The sequence below is a fragment of the Eubalaena glacialis genome, chromosome 6, assembly GCF_028564815.1.
Source record: "Eubalaena glacialis isolate mEubGla1 chromosome 6, mEubGla1.1.hap2.+ XY, whole genome shotgun sequence".
Taxonomy (NCBI): Eukaryota; Metazoa; Chordata; class Mammalia; order Artiodactyla; family Balaenidae; genus Eubalaena; species Eubalaena glacialis.
In genome coordinates this window covers 126,696,682-126,708,701 of record NC_083721.1, presented here as the reverse complement: position 1 = coordinate 126,708,701, position 12,020 = coordinate 126,696,682, and positions in this window count along the sequence as shown.

Sequence of the window (12,020 nt, the reverse complement as noted above, 5' to 3'; positions counted from 1 at the left end):
AATACGTGAAAATCTGTTGAATGAGCACTGATCAGTCAGGAACCACTAAGACATATTTTCTCTCTTTCCTTCCTTCCTCCCTTCCTCCCTAACTTACTTCCTTTCTTTATTCTTTCTTTCTTCCTTCATAAAGAAGAGTACAGTCTCAGTTTTCACTGAGACCTGGGAAAAGGAACACTCAGGTTTATTTCGCTAAACTAAAAGCATGAGCCTTTGCCATCATGTCCCTGATAATTACACGAAGTCCTAGGAACAGAGAATGGAACTTTGTGGTGTGCTCAGAAAACGAGCATTTGCAATTCTTAGTAAATAATCATTTTAGCTTTTCTTTGTTTATATCTTTTCTTCCTTTCATCTTTCAGTATTTCTCCTGCTTCTGTACTTATGAAAGGGATTTTGAACCTGGAAATAAATATTTCTGATTTTCCCCCTCCCTGCAAAAAAGGAGTGGATTGTACTATTTTGGAAATATTTCAGATTACAGAATAATTTTTAATTTATAGAGTCTCTTTTTCATATTTCTGAAATATTCTACCATTATAATGTTGAAGCAGGTTAAATGTAAATACACATGAGGTCTGGGGATTAAAGTATTCTGTAAGTTGAGTTCTTTAAGTAGTATTCTACAAATTGCTTACCTGTATAATTCCATATGCCATCGGTTCCCAAACTTTGCTGAACTTTGGAATCACCCAGAAATCTTTTAAAATACTAACATGTGACTCCCACTCCCAGATTTTAATTGGTCTGGAGTACAACCTGGGCATCTAGATTTTCAAAAGCTCCCTGGGTGATTCCAGTGTGCAGCAAAGTTTGGGAACCACAGTCATGCAGATTTAAATGTTATTACATATGGGTCCTTGTTTTGGTTGCTCAAAACCTCAGTCTTACATTTTGACAACAACTTTTCAAATACCCCAAAAAATGCATAACTTTGGCAATTGCAGTTAAATGAAATTGAAGATAATCTGTATTCATCTTGTAGGTTTCCTTGCCCTTGCACACTTTAGTTCTTCACACATATCTTGGGAAGTAGATCTCTTGACTATTTCAAGACCTGAAGGAGACATATGGGTTTAGAAACTGATTTGAACAAACAGTGGCCCTCATTTCAGGTGGCTGCCCAGCCAGCACTTTATAGGAGAATTAGCACTTCTCAAAAGCACAGCCAAAGTGAGAATTTTAAGGCCAAAAAAAAAAAAAAAATATATATATATATATATATATATATGTATATGACACAAATATACATCTGGGTTGACCATATATATATATGTGTGTGTGTGTATGTGTATATATATATATATATATATATATTTTTTTTTTTTTTTTTAAAGATGTATGTGTGCTTAAGGAAATCTCTCTTGTCCCAAAGGTGAGAAACCTAGCTGAAGTTATTTTAAAAGTTTTGTCCCTTGAGTAAGGGTACCAAGAATTACAAAAACACTGGCCAAAAATTTTTTGGTTAACTGGAATCCAGCTAACAGTAATCCTCAACTACAAGACAACATCAACCATATCTGGAACAAGGAGGAAGAAACCCCCATGGAGGTGAGTCCTGGGTTAGAACACCTGCCACTCGTCTGTTCATCCTCCATCCTCAGTGAGCTCCTTGAAGCTCCAAACCCTACCCTAGAGACACTGTGGAGTCCTGAGTCACCAAAGCAGAATACAGGTGTGTCCCGCAGATTCTTCTTCCTAAGGCAAGAAAGTAGATTAAAATTTGATAAAATTTCTAAGTCTGTTTAACAAAAACTAATCAACAGTTAACAGAAATTCAATTAACTAGAGCATTCCAAGAGTAGAGATCTCAAGATTTAGCTTTATAAACATCAGACATTTTAAAAAGTGACTTCTACTTGCATTGGTTCTTTCATGTGAATGCCTACTGCTTTTGATAAACTTCAAATGCAAATCTGCTTCATGTTTTAGAAGTAACTCAGGAAAATAATTGAATAAGATAACTATATTCAAACAATCACCAAGTAAGTATGTGTTGAGCTCTAGTTATACATTGAGCCCTGCCCTGGGTGATGTTGGGGACACAGTAGAGAAATAAGACAACCATCTAAGAAAGGCCCTGTGGTGTAGTGTAGCATGCAGACTCCTGTGGGTGTTATTATTCACATTTTAAAAGAGGAAACTGATGCCCATAGATGTTTTGTAGCTTGTCCAAGGTCACACAGCTCTGCGGGGTTGTTGTGAAGACTAGAAATAATGTATAGGAAGCACATAGTGCTTGACTTGCATATAGTAAGGGCATACTAAATTGAAGATCACGGTCAGTAAGTAGCAGCAGGTCGGATGATTCCTGGTCCAAGGACAAACTATTAAGACCTGAACCTTCATTAAAAGTTCCAGAGGAGGTGAGAGAAGCAGGAGAGCTGGTTCCTGGGGAGTGGTTGAGAAGGAAATTTTTTACACACAATGAAAGAAAAATCTAATTCGAATAAGTGGAGACATGGGGGCCCATCCCAGGTCTCCTGCCCGTCATATGCCAGGTGGGAATCCACCTGGGCCAAGTCAGAGTACAGGAGGCTCACAAGGGCAGGGCAGGTAAGGGACAGACCTCAGCATGGAGATTAAATGTTACAGATGGAGAGAAATAAGCCAGTGCAAAGGGATTGGCTCAGATTGTGGGTGGGATTCAAGACTGAAATAAGATGCAACCAGATGTTATATCAAAGAAAAGAAGTGATTTTTGAAAAGGGATGATACTTGCTTATTTTTAAACAGTTAAAATGAGCTTATGTTTTTAGAGAAAAATTTTATATATAAACAAAATGAAACATCAGGGGAAACACAGACATATATGAGTGAACTATTCAGACAAAGAAGAACCAAGGAGAAGTCATTTTTATTCTTCTAGTTTGTCAAGGATTGTTTGAAATGTTTGTTTCTTAAAGGGGGAGATGGAATTAATAAACCGCTTGAAGGGGCTTAGAAGTGCCTTGCAAAGCAGGAGGTATGGATGATGTTTTCACAGGAAACAGTGATGAATGATTGATTTTAGGTGTAATTTTTCTTCTTTTCTTTTTTCGGCCATACCGCGAGGCATGCTAAACCTTAATTCCCCCACCAGGGACTGAACCTATGCCCCCTGCAGTGGAAGCACAGAGTCCTAACCACTGGACCGCCAGGGAAGTCCCTGATTTTAGGATTGTAAGCCACAAAGAGTTAAAAAGTATTCTCAATTGTTTACTTTGAATATCAAATTCAAGATGTTTCTCATTTAGGTGACCAGGCATGAATGTGAAATAATTGAATAATTTAAACTTTGCTTCTTAGGAATTGCTCATTTGAAATCATTGAGGGAATTCTCTCGAAGTCCAGCAGTTAGGACTCGAGCCTCTGTGCACTTTCACTTTCACTTTCACCCAGTGCACTTTCACTGGGCACTGCAGTGGCCTGGGTTCAATCCCTGGTGGAGGAAATGTGATCCCACAAGCTGCGCGGTGCAGCCAAAAAAAAAAAGAGAGAGAAAGAAAAAGAAATCAGGGAGAATACTACATCAGCTTTTAAAGATCATTATTATTATATTGTGTTTATCATTAAGGCAATTTAACTGATGTTAATTTTTGGACAGTAAAACATGATGAAAATAGTGAAAATATATAATACTCGCTTCTTAAATGATTGTTCTTGGCAGTTATAAGCCTTAAGAAGAAAAAAAATAGATACAAGATTTTTTTGGTGGTGGGGAGGCCAGCCTGGAAGATTTACCATATTAGCCATTTTGATCATCAAAAAAGTAAAAAGACTGAATTTTCTTGGATCATCTGGGAAAAATAATTGCAGTCGTTTAGGTTTAATTATTCTTTCAATAAATATTGGTGCCTGCCATGTGCCAGGCCTCATTTTAGTTTGGGGAGATATGCTGGGTTTTGCCCCTTTAAACTTTTCAGATTGGAAAGCACTTTTGTTCACCCTGTGTATCATTAAACCTTTATGTCTCTCTGGGTAGAGATGAGTTTTGTTCTTTCCATTTTTTCCTAAGTTTTCTGCACTGAACATATCTTTCTTTTAAAAATCAAGAAAAAGTATATTTTTTAAAGCAAGGCAGGCCCTGTCATAATTGGAGCTGGGTGTGTGCCCAGGCTGGCTCTGGCAATAACCAGACCCTGAGGACCTCCTTCCTGGCCGAAAGACATGAACTAGCCTGGGTACCAGGAGTAAGTCCAGGACTCCCTGAGCCAACAGAGTCTCCCTGGACAGAGCCAGCAGTTGGTGCCTAAGGTTGAGCCAGATTAGTGGTCCCACAATCCAGACCATGAACTGTGGCTAGTTGGTGGCAAAGTTTTTACCAAACCTCAAAGAAAAAAAAGAAAGGACAGTGCAGTGAATCAGGCGCTATGCTCTTCAAAATATCTTATTTTATGACGTAGCTGAAATGTCTTCTTTTATGAAGTAGTTGATATTTGACAGAAGTAAAAATTGAAGACCAGTGACTATCCCTCAAGTATTTTTTTGAAATTTTACTGATGCATGAGATTTCAAAATCTGGAACCCACTGGACTGGATGACCTTGAAGGGCATTCCAACTGTAGGGAAACTGTGCTTCAGTGGGAAATGATGCATTTTCTAGAGGAAGATCTACAAACGTTTTCTGTAAAAGACCAGATAGTAAATATTTTAGACTTTGCAGATGACAACTACTTAACTCTGCCTTTGTAGTGGGAAAGCAGCCACAGACAAGGGAAAGGACCGACTCTGTCTGTGTTCCAATAAAGCTTTATTTACAAAAACAGGTGGTGGAGCTGGATTTGACCCACAAGCTGTAGTTTACTGATTGTAGTTGTAAATAAGTCTCATTATTAAACTGGCTGGGTTATCTGATTCTAACAGAGCTATTTTACAACTCTATAAATTTTAGATAACTAATTGGGACGTAAGTTAATTCTTGTCTATACATGTTCAAATAACCCTTCCCCACTGAATTAGTTTGTTAGGGCTATGATAACAAAGTGCTGGGTGGTTTACACAACCGAAGTTTATCTCAGTTCTGGAGGCTAGAAGTCTGAGATCAAGGTGTCATGGGGATTGGTTTCCTATGAGGTCTCTGTCCTTGCTTGCCTTCTAGATGGCCACCTTCTGTCTCATGGTTCTCCTTCTGTGTGGGTCTGTGTCCTAATTTCTTCTCCTTATAAGGACAACAGTCATATTGGATTAAGGCCCACCCTAATGACCTCATTTTAACTTGATTATCTCTTTAAAGACCTTATCTGCAAATACAGTCACAGTCTGAGGTACCTGAGGGTTAGGACTTTAACACATGAATTTGGGGAGACACAATTCAGCCTATAACACCCCTTAAGCCAATTTTATGTCCATTTGCTCGTTCGTTTCAACATTCCTTTACCCCATATAAATCTGTGGGTTTTATTGCTTCTCTGAACAGGTTGAAATGCCAGTTTCCTCCTTAAAGAGTTAAATAAAATCTTTAACATGTTTTCATTTTTATTTCTGTATGACAGTCATGATTTTACCCTTTTTTTTTTGAGAATTATCCATTAACACAAGGCAGAATGTCACAATGCCATCATGGAACCTGGGGCACATTTTAAAAATTCTGCTTCCATAAGCAAAAGTTCTCAGCAAGAGCCCTCTCTCTTTTTGTTCTCTTATGAAACACACAGCAGAGAGCAGAGCCCCTAAACAGAGGGCTGGTGGGAGCGGTGGTGAGCCCAGAAAGCCGCTAGCATTTCCCAGGGAGTTTGGTTGAGGTGCATGGGGCCAGCTGACTAGTCTATATTTTTAAACCTATTCTCCTCACCCTGCCTCTCCTGTCTGCATGGCCAGCTGTCACACACATTCCTGCCGTGCCCACAGTTCCTGCATACAGCAGGGGAAGCTATCAGGGAAGAAGAGGCAGGGAGGAGAGAGCCAGGAGCCACAAGAACCAGACAGCTTCAGAAGTCCACCTGCTATTAGGGCAGGGTGCTGAGCCTGAGGCCATCAGTGCAAACGTGCATTCCAGAGTCACACCCAGCAGCAGGCAACATTTCAGAGTCCCTGGACTAATGACTCCCCTCCGAGGTTTGCCAGTTCAAATGTATGATGTCCTGTTAAATTTGAATTGCAGAAAACAACTAATTAATTTTTTTTCTGATATAAGTATGTCCCAAATGTTGCATGGGATATGCTTATACTAAAAACATATCTCTTGTCCACGAGTATATTTACATAATCAACTAAGAATAATCAGTGGCTGGGATTAAAGAAAATGCAGGAAAACTCCCAGCACAGCACCTGGCACACAGTCAGAGCTCTGCCTGGCTTGCCTAAACATGTCGGCTCTGTCCTCCTACACAGCTGCTGTGAATTTTTTTCGACAAGTGCATATGTGTGCTCTATTTCACCTAAAGAGTTGGCTAAGCGGCATCGCCAGCATCACCACTAATAGTAACACAGTAAAGACTCCCGTTTATTGAGCACTTACTATGTGCCGGGTGCTGCACTTGGCACTTTTTGTATATTATCCCAATGCTCACAATCGTCCTGTGAAGTGGGTATTCTTATCTGCATTTTATGGACAAAGAAGGAAAGCTCCAGAGGTTAACGGACTTATCCAAGTACACAGTAAGTGCTGAGTAAACCCAGGTCTACCTGACAGCTCTTATTCCCTAAAACATCTCCTGTGTTTCAGAGCAGAATTAGTGGACAAAGCCCAAAGGGGAAACAATTTCTTAAAATATATTTTGTCGGTTCTAAATGGACTATCAGGGCAGGGGTAGAGTGAGGTGAGTGAGGCAGCAGGGCACAATATTTAGGACATGTAAGATGGCACTCACTCTCAGGATCATGCCAGTAAGTGCAGCCTTGAAACTTGCATAAAACTGGAAGTGAGTGCCTCCTTCAGTTCTGTACCTTAGACCTTTCATTCCACTCACCCTAACTCTGGCCTGTGGCCTAGACAGCTCAGGTGTAGATACTTAGCAAAATCCTTTCGAAGCTACATTTCTTCATTTCTCTGCATCTTCACAATCATCTACATTCATTCATACAACAAATTCTAATTGAGGCCTTACCATATGCTAGGCCTTGCTGTAGGAGACGGGAATACCACCCAAGACAGACCACGCACGTCCAGAACGTGTCCCCTTTTGGCTGGATTTCTGTTAAGCAATATCGATCAATATATTTTTAAAATTTTATTTATTTTTGGCTGCGTTGGGTCTTCGTTGCAGTGCGCAGGCTTCTCATTGTGGTGGCTTCTCTTGCAGAGCACGGGCTCTAGGCATGCAGGCTTCAGTAGTCGTGGTGCATGGGCTCAGTAGTTGTGGCGCTCGGGCTTAGTTGCTCCGCGGCATGTGGGATCCTCCCGGACCAGGGATGGAACTCGCGTCCCTTGCATTGGCAGGTGGATTCTTAACCACTGTGCCATCAGGAAAGTCCCACGATCAGTAATTTTTCCTCCTTCTCTTATCATCCTTTAGTTGATGCCAAGGACTCGGAAGCACAATGCCCAGGGGGTAGGTAGTTAAGAACTGAAATTCAGTTTCCTTTCTTCCTTTCCTCTTTAAAAAATTTCTCCCAGGGACTTCCCTAGTGGTCCAGTGGTTAGGACTCCGAGCTTCCACTGCAGGGGGCACGGGTTCAATCCGTGGTCGGGGAACTAAGATCCCACATGCTGCGCGGCGTGGCCAAAAAGTAGATAAATAATAAAATTTCTCCCAGGTTTATGCTTTAAAATCCTTGTCCTTAAAAAGCTGTGAAATCAAGACTTGTAAACTCCTCGTTACATCTCCCTGAAAGTGGAAAGTTACAGGCAGGCCAAAAGACACATCCAGATCAGATCTTGGTGAATGTTGTTTTAACAAATGCCAGTGGAATGAAGGGGGCAAAGCCTGCCCTGGCACGTGTCATAACTGGTAACGAGGCAAACAATGGTGAAACAGCAGCTCAACCAAACAAACATTCGGATGCCCTTGTCTGCGCCTCGCTTCCCAGGGAGTGGGGTGCCCTCCGGCCCTCGCCTCTGCCTCGTTGTATTCTGGGCTAGGCCCGTAAAACAGCACAGCACATACCGCAGGGCAGAGCTTGGCCCAGACATGTGGAGTTTTCATGATTATGATTACTTTATGACAATGTCGGCATTTCCTGTCACAGTTGAGTGCTTGATCAATTCTAAGTCACTTAAGACTCACATGCAGTTTGTAGACTCTCTGGCCACCTTGCCTCTCCCTCCTACAGTGCATTTTGGGTCACTTTGTCACTCACTGTGCCCTACCCCCATTGTGTGCAGGGCTGCAGAAAGGAAGAGAAATAAATCCGTTCCATTTTGGAACAGGAATTTAAGAAGAGGGCCAAAACCATTAACTGGATTCCAGATTCTTAGCACTTAAATGACGTACTCTATCTGCTCACATCTCCCACCCACCCCCCTTTCTTTTATGAAAAGATAACTCAGCTAATTCACCTCAGAGGCTACATTAAGTTGGAATTTTCTTGTGTGTAACACATGAGACACACAGGAGCTGGATCTCCTATATTTAGCCCTTTTCCTCCCTGGCATGGTGACCATCTTGCCAGTAAATGTGACTATAAGCCAGCATCCCTTGACACAAGGAAGAAGGAGGGGCAGTGGGAAAGACTAAAAGCAAAGTGCAATTCCACATCAAAGCTTACTTCTAATCATACCCTTGCACCAAAGACTAACTCGGGGAGAATGTGAGAGCGTGGAAGCTTTCCTTTAGAAAAAATTCCAGAGAGAATATGTTTGACTAGTTCTTCCCTGTTTCAGAAGAGGCGGACTATTGAAATATTGTGTCATGAGGACATGTCTGCACTGGCCCCGCGGTGTGTGCATCTCTCCCCAACTCCACAGTCTAGGTGACCTCAGTAGCTTGGATTGGACAGCAGTGGGTGTATCTGCATCACGAAAATTGGCAAATCCTACAAATCAGGTTTGTTTTTTTCTAGAGAGAGGGTTGTTAAGCATTACCAGCTTTTCACTGACTTGTCCCTGGAACATACTGTGTCTGGTTAAGTTATGACTCTGCCCGGGACCCCACAAGTTCTGCCCCAATACTTGCTTCTGTTTGCAGGGGGTGGGCAAGGCTGCAGGGGAGAAACCAGCTAAAGAGTCACAAGCCACTGCCCATGGGAGATACTCACCAGCCAGAGAAGCTGAGAAATGCCAGGGAAAGCTGGATGCAAGGCTACCAATATCTGAAAGATGACCGTAAGAGAACGTGAAAGAACAAAGCCAGAACAAAAGGAAAGAAAGACAGGGAGAGGAAAATGGTCCAAGTGGTCTGTAAGTTCACTACAAAACTTTACTTAACGTCCTAAGATGTCCTATGGAATCATCACTCCACAACAAGGATTCATTAAAAATGTGACAAAGCTAATGTGGGCATGTGATTTGATGGAAGTTACTTCACGTTAATGGGATCTGCCACCTCTTCCGTGTGCACTGACTTACAGCAAATGTGATTCATTCATCTGCAAAAATGCAAAACACACAGAGTTAAAAGTGTCCCCCACAGGTTCCCAAGAAAGACTTCCTTCTGCTAGGAGTTCTGTCCTTCAGGCACAAACATCACCCCAAGCATCTGCCACAAACCTAAGCCATAGACCCCAAGACCACACTTATGAGCTGCTGGGCTGCTGAACGTCACTCAGAAGACATTAGAACTCCCTCCTGCCTAGTAAGTTCCCCCTTCAGAAACTTGTGAGATTGGAGGATCAGGTATTAGGGTGGGCGGTAGGCTGATTAATAGCCCCCAGAGATGTGTCCTAATTCCTGGTCAGTGTTAACCTTATATGGCAAAAGGGACTTTGCAGATGTGATTAATTTAAGAATCTCGAGTCTGCCTGTGGCTGTCAGTTCCATTCCAGTGCTACAGGAGTTCCAGCACCACGTGACTGACTGACTGGTGGCTTTCAGCTTTAGGTCTTGGAGACAAAGTGAAAAAAAAAAAAAGGATCTTGAGATACGGAGATTATCCTGCATTAATAATCACAACCCTCCTTCTGAGAGGGATGCAAGAGTCTGTCAGAGAAGGCTGTGGGATATAGGGAAGCAGATGCCATTGGTGGAATTACCCACACCGAAGATGGCGGAAGGGGCACTAAGCTACCAGAAACTGAATAAAGCAAGGAAATGGATTCTCCCTGGATTCTCAAGAAGCAACCAGTCCGGGCAACAACTTGACTTTTAGCCCAGTGAAACAGATTTTGGATTTCTGGAATCCAGAGCTATAAGTGAATAAATTTGTGTTAAGTCATCAACTTTGTGGTAATTTGTTACAGCAGACATAGGAAACTAATACAAGGTACAACATATTTTTTCTGGCCTTGGAATTAAAGAACTTCCGGAGGCTTTAGGAGAATTAGGAAAATACAGAGGTCAATTATTCTGCAAAGGAATAACTATAAATTGTGTTAATTAGCAAACGATGCCCCCTATTCTCCAATCCTGACCTTGACCCTGCCCCAGGGGAGGGCAGGTTTTTTTTTAGGCCTTTTGGGAGGAAGGACATGAGAAGAAGGAGAAAGAGGTTACACGGCAGCCTACCCAACAGCCACCTCTTCTTCTTCATTGCACACGGATGCCAAATATTGCTCAGGGAAGCTGCATGCCCTTGCCTAGGGAATGAATCTTGATTGGTCTAAGCCCAGCATCCCTTTTGCCAATAATTGGTCTAGGCATGGTCATGTGACCTCTTCCTGGCCAATGAGAGGTAAACAGATGCCTGTTGAGATGCTTTTTGGATGGATTTTTGGTCATTGTTCTAAATAAAAAGAACCACATGAAAAAGAAGTCCTTTTGCCCACTTCTTTTTTAATGTTTAAGTTAGAAGAGGACGATGATGCCTTGCCCTGAGGTGGCCATCTTGAGACCATAGGGTATGAGCTTGAAGATAACAGCTAACACATGAGGCAGAGTGGCAAGATGGAAAGGGCCTGGGTTCTTTTTTTTTTTTTTTTTCAGCCTCGCCCCAGACCCTTGACCTTGAGAGCACAGAGTCCTAACCACTGGACCACCAGGGAATTCTCAGGGCCTGGGTTCCTGATGATACTATTGAGCTGTCAAACCTACCACCCTCAGACTTCTGAAGAAGATAATAGGCCTCTTAAGGCTTAGATTTGCACTGATAGTCAAGATTATGTTTACTTGCTGCCAAACACACTTAAAGAATAAAAGAGAGAAGAAGGAAGATGGAAATCCAGAGGAATGCACATCATGCTTTTACAGAAGTGGGCTGTCAGAAAACAAACGCATAGAAGCAGAGAACAGAGGAGCGGTTACCAGAAGGGAAGGGGCGGGAGATGGAGAGGAGGGTGAGACAGGTAAAGGGGATCAACTGTGTGATGACAGATGGAAACTAAATTCTTGGTGGTGAGTACACTGCAGGGTATCCAGAAGTAGAAATATAATTTTGTACACGTGAAACTTGTATAGTGTTATAAACCAATGTCACCTCAGTAAAAAATAAATCTAAAATTGTTGAAACTTCACCATTAAGTGTTCAATTTGATGAATTTTGTATTAGGTATATAACTGTGTAACCACCACCCCAATAAAGACATTGAACATTTGAATCACCCTTTTTTTGTTTTGCCACGCCACACAGCTTGTGGGCTCTTAGTTCCCCAACCAGGGATTGAACCCGGGCCACAGCAGTGAGAGCGCTGAGTCCTAACCAATGGACTGCCAGGGAATTCCCTGAATCACCCTTTTATAAAAAAAGTGGACTGTCAGGCCTACAGTTGCTGCCAAAGCTTCCAAAGTGAGTCCCCAAAGTTGACTGGAGGACGCCCTGTGGGGGGCAGGGGACACCCAACACACATTTGGCTGGTAGAACTACATCTGTGCACTCTTTGCCCACCTGAAATCCCTTTCCAAACCCTGGGGCCGGTTATCCAAGTGACAGACAAAGCGTTATTTACTTAGGGCACCAGCACCAGAAGCATGAGAAAAGCATGCAATAGCAAAAATCATAGTCGTCATAGGAAAAATTTTTTAAATTTTTTAAATTTCTTACCCTCCTTCAGAACTTAGTGTGATTTGG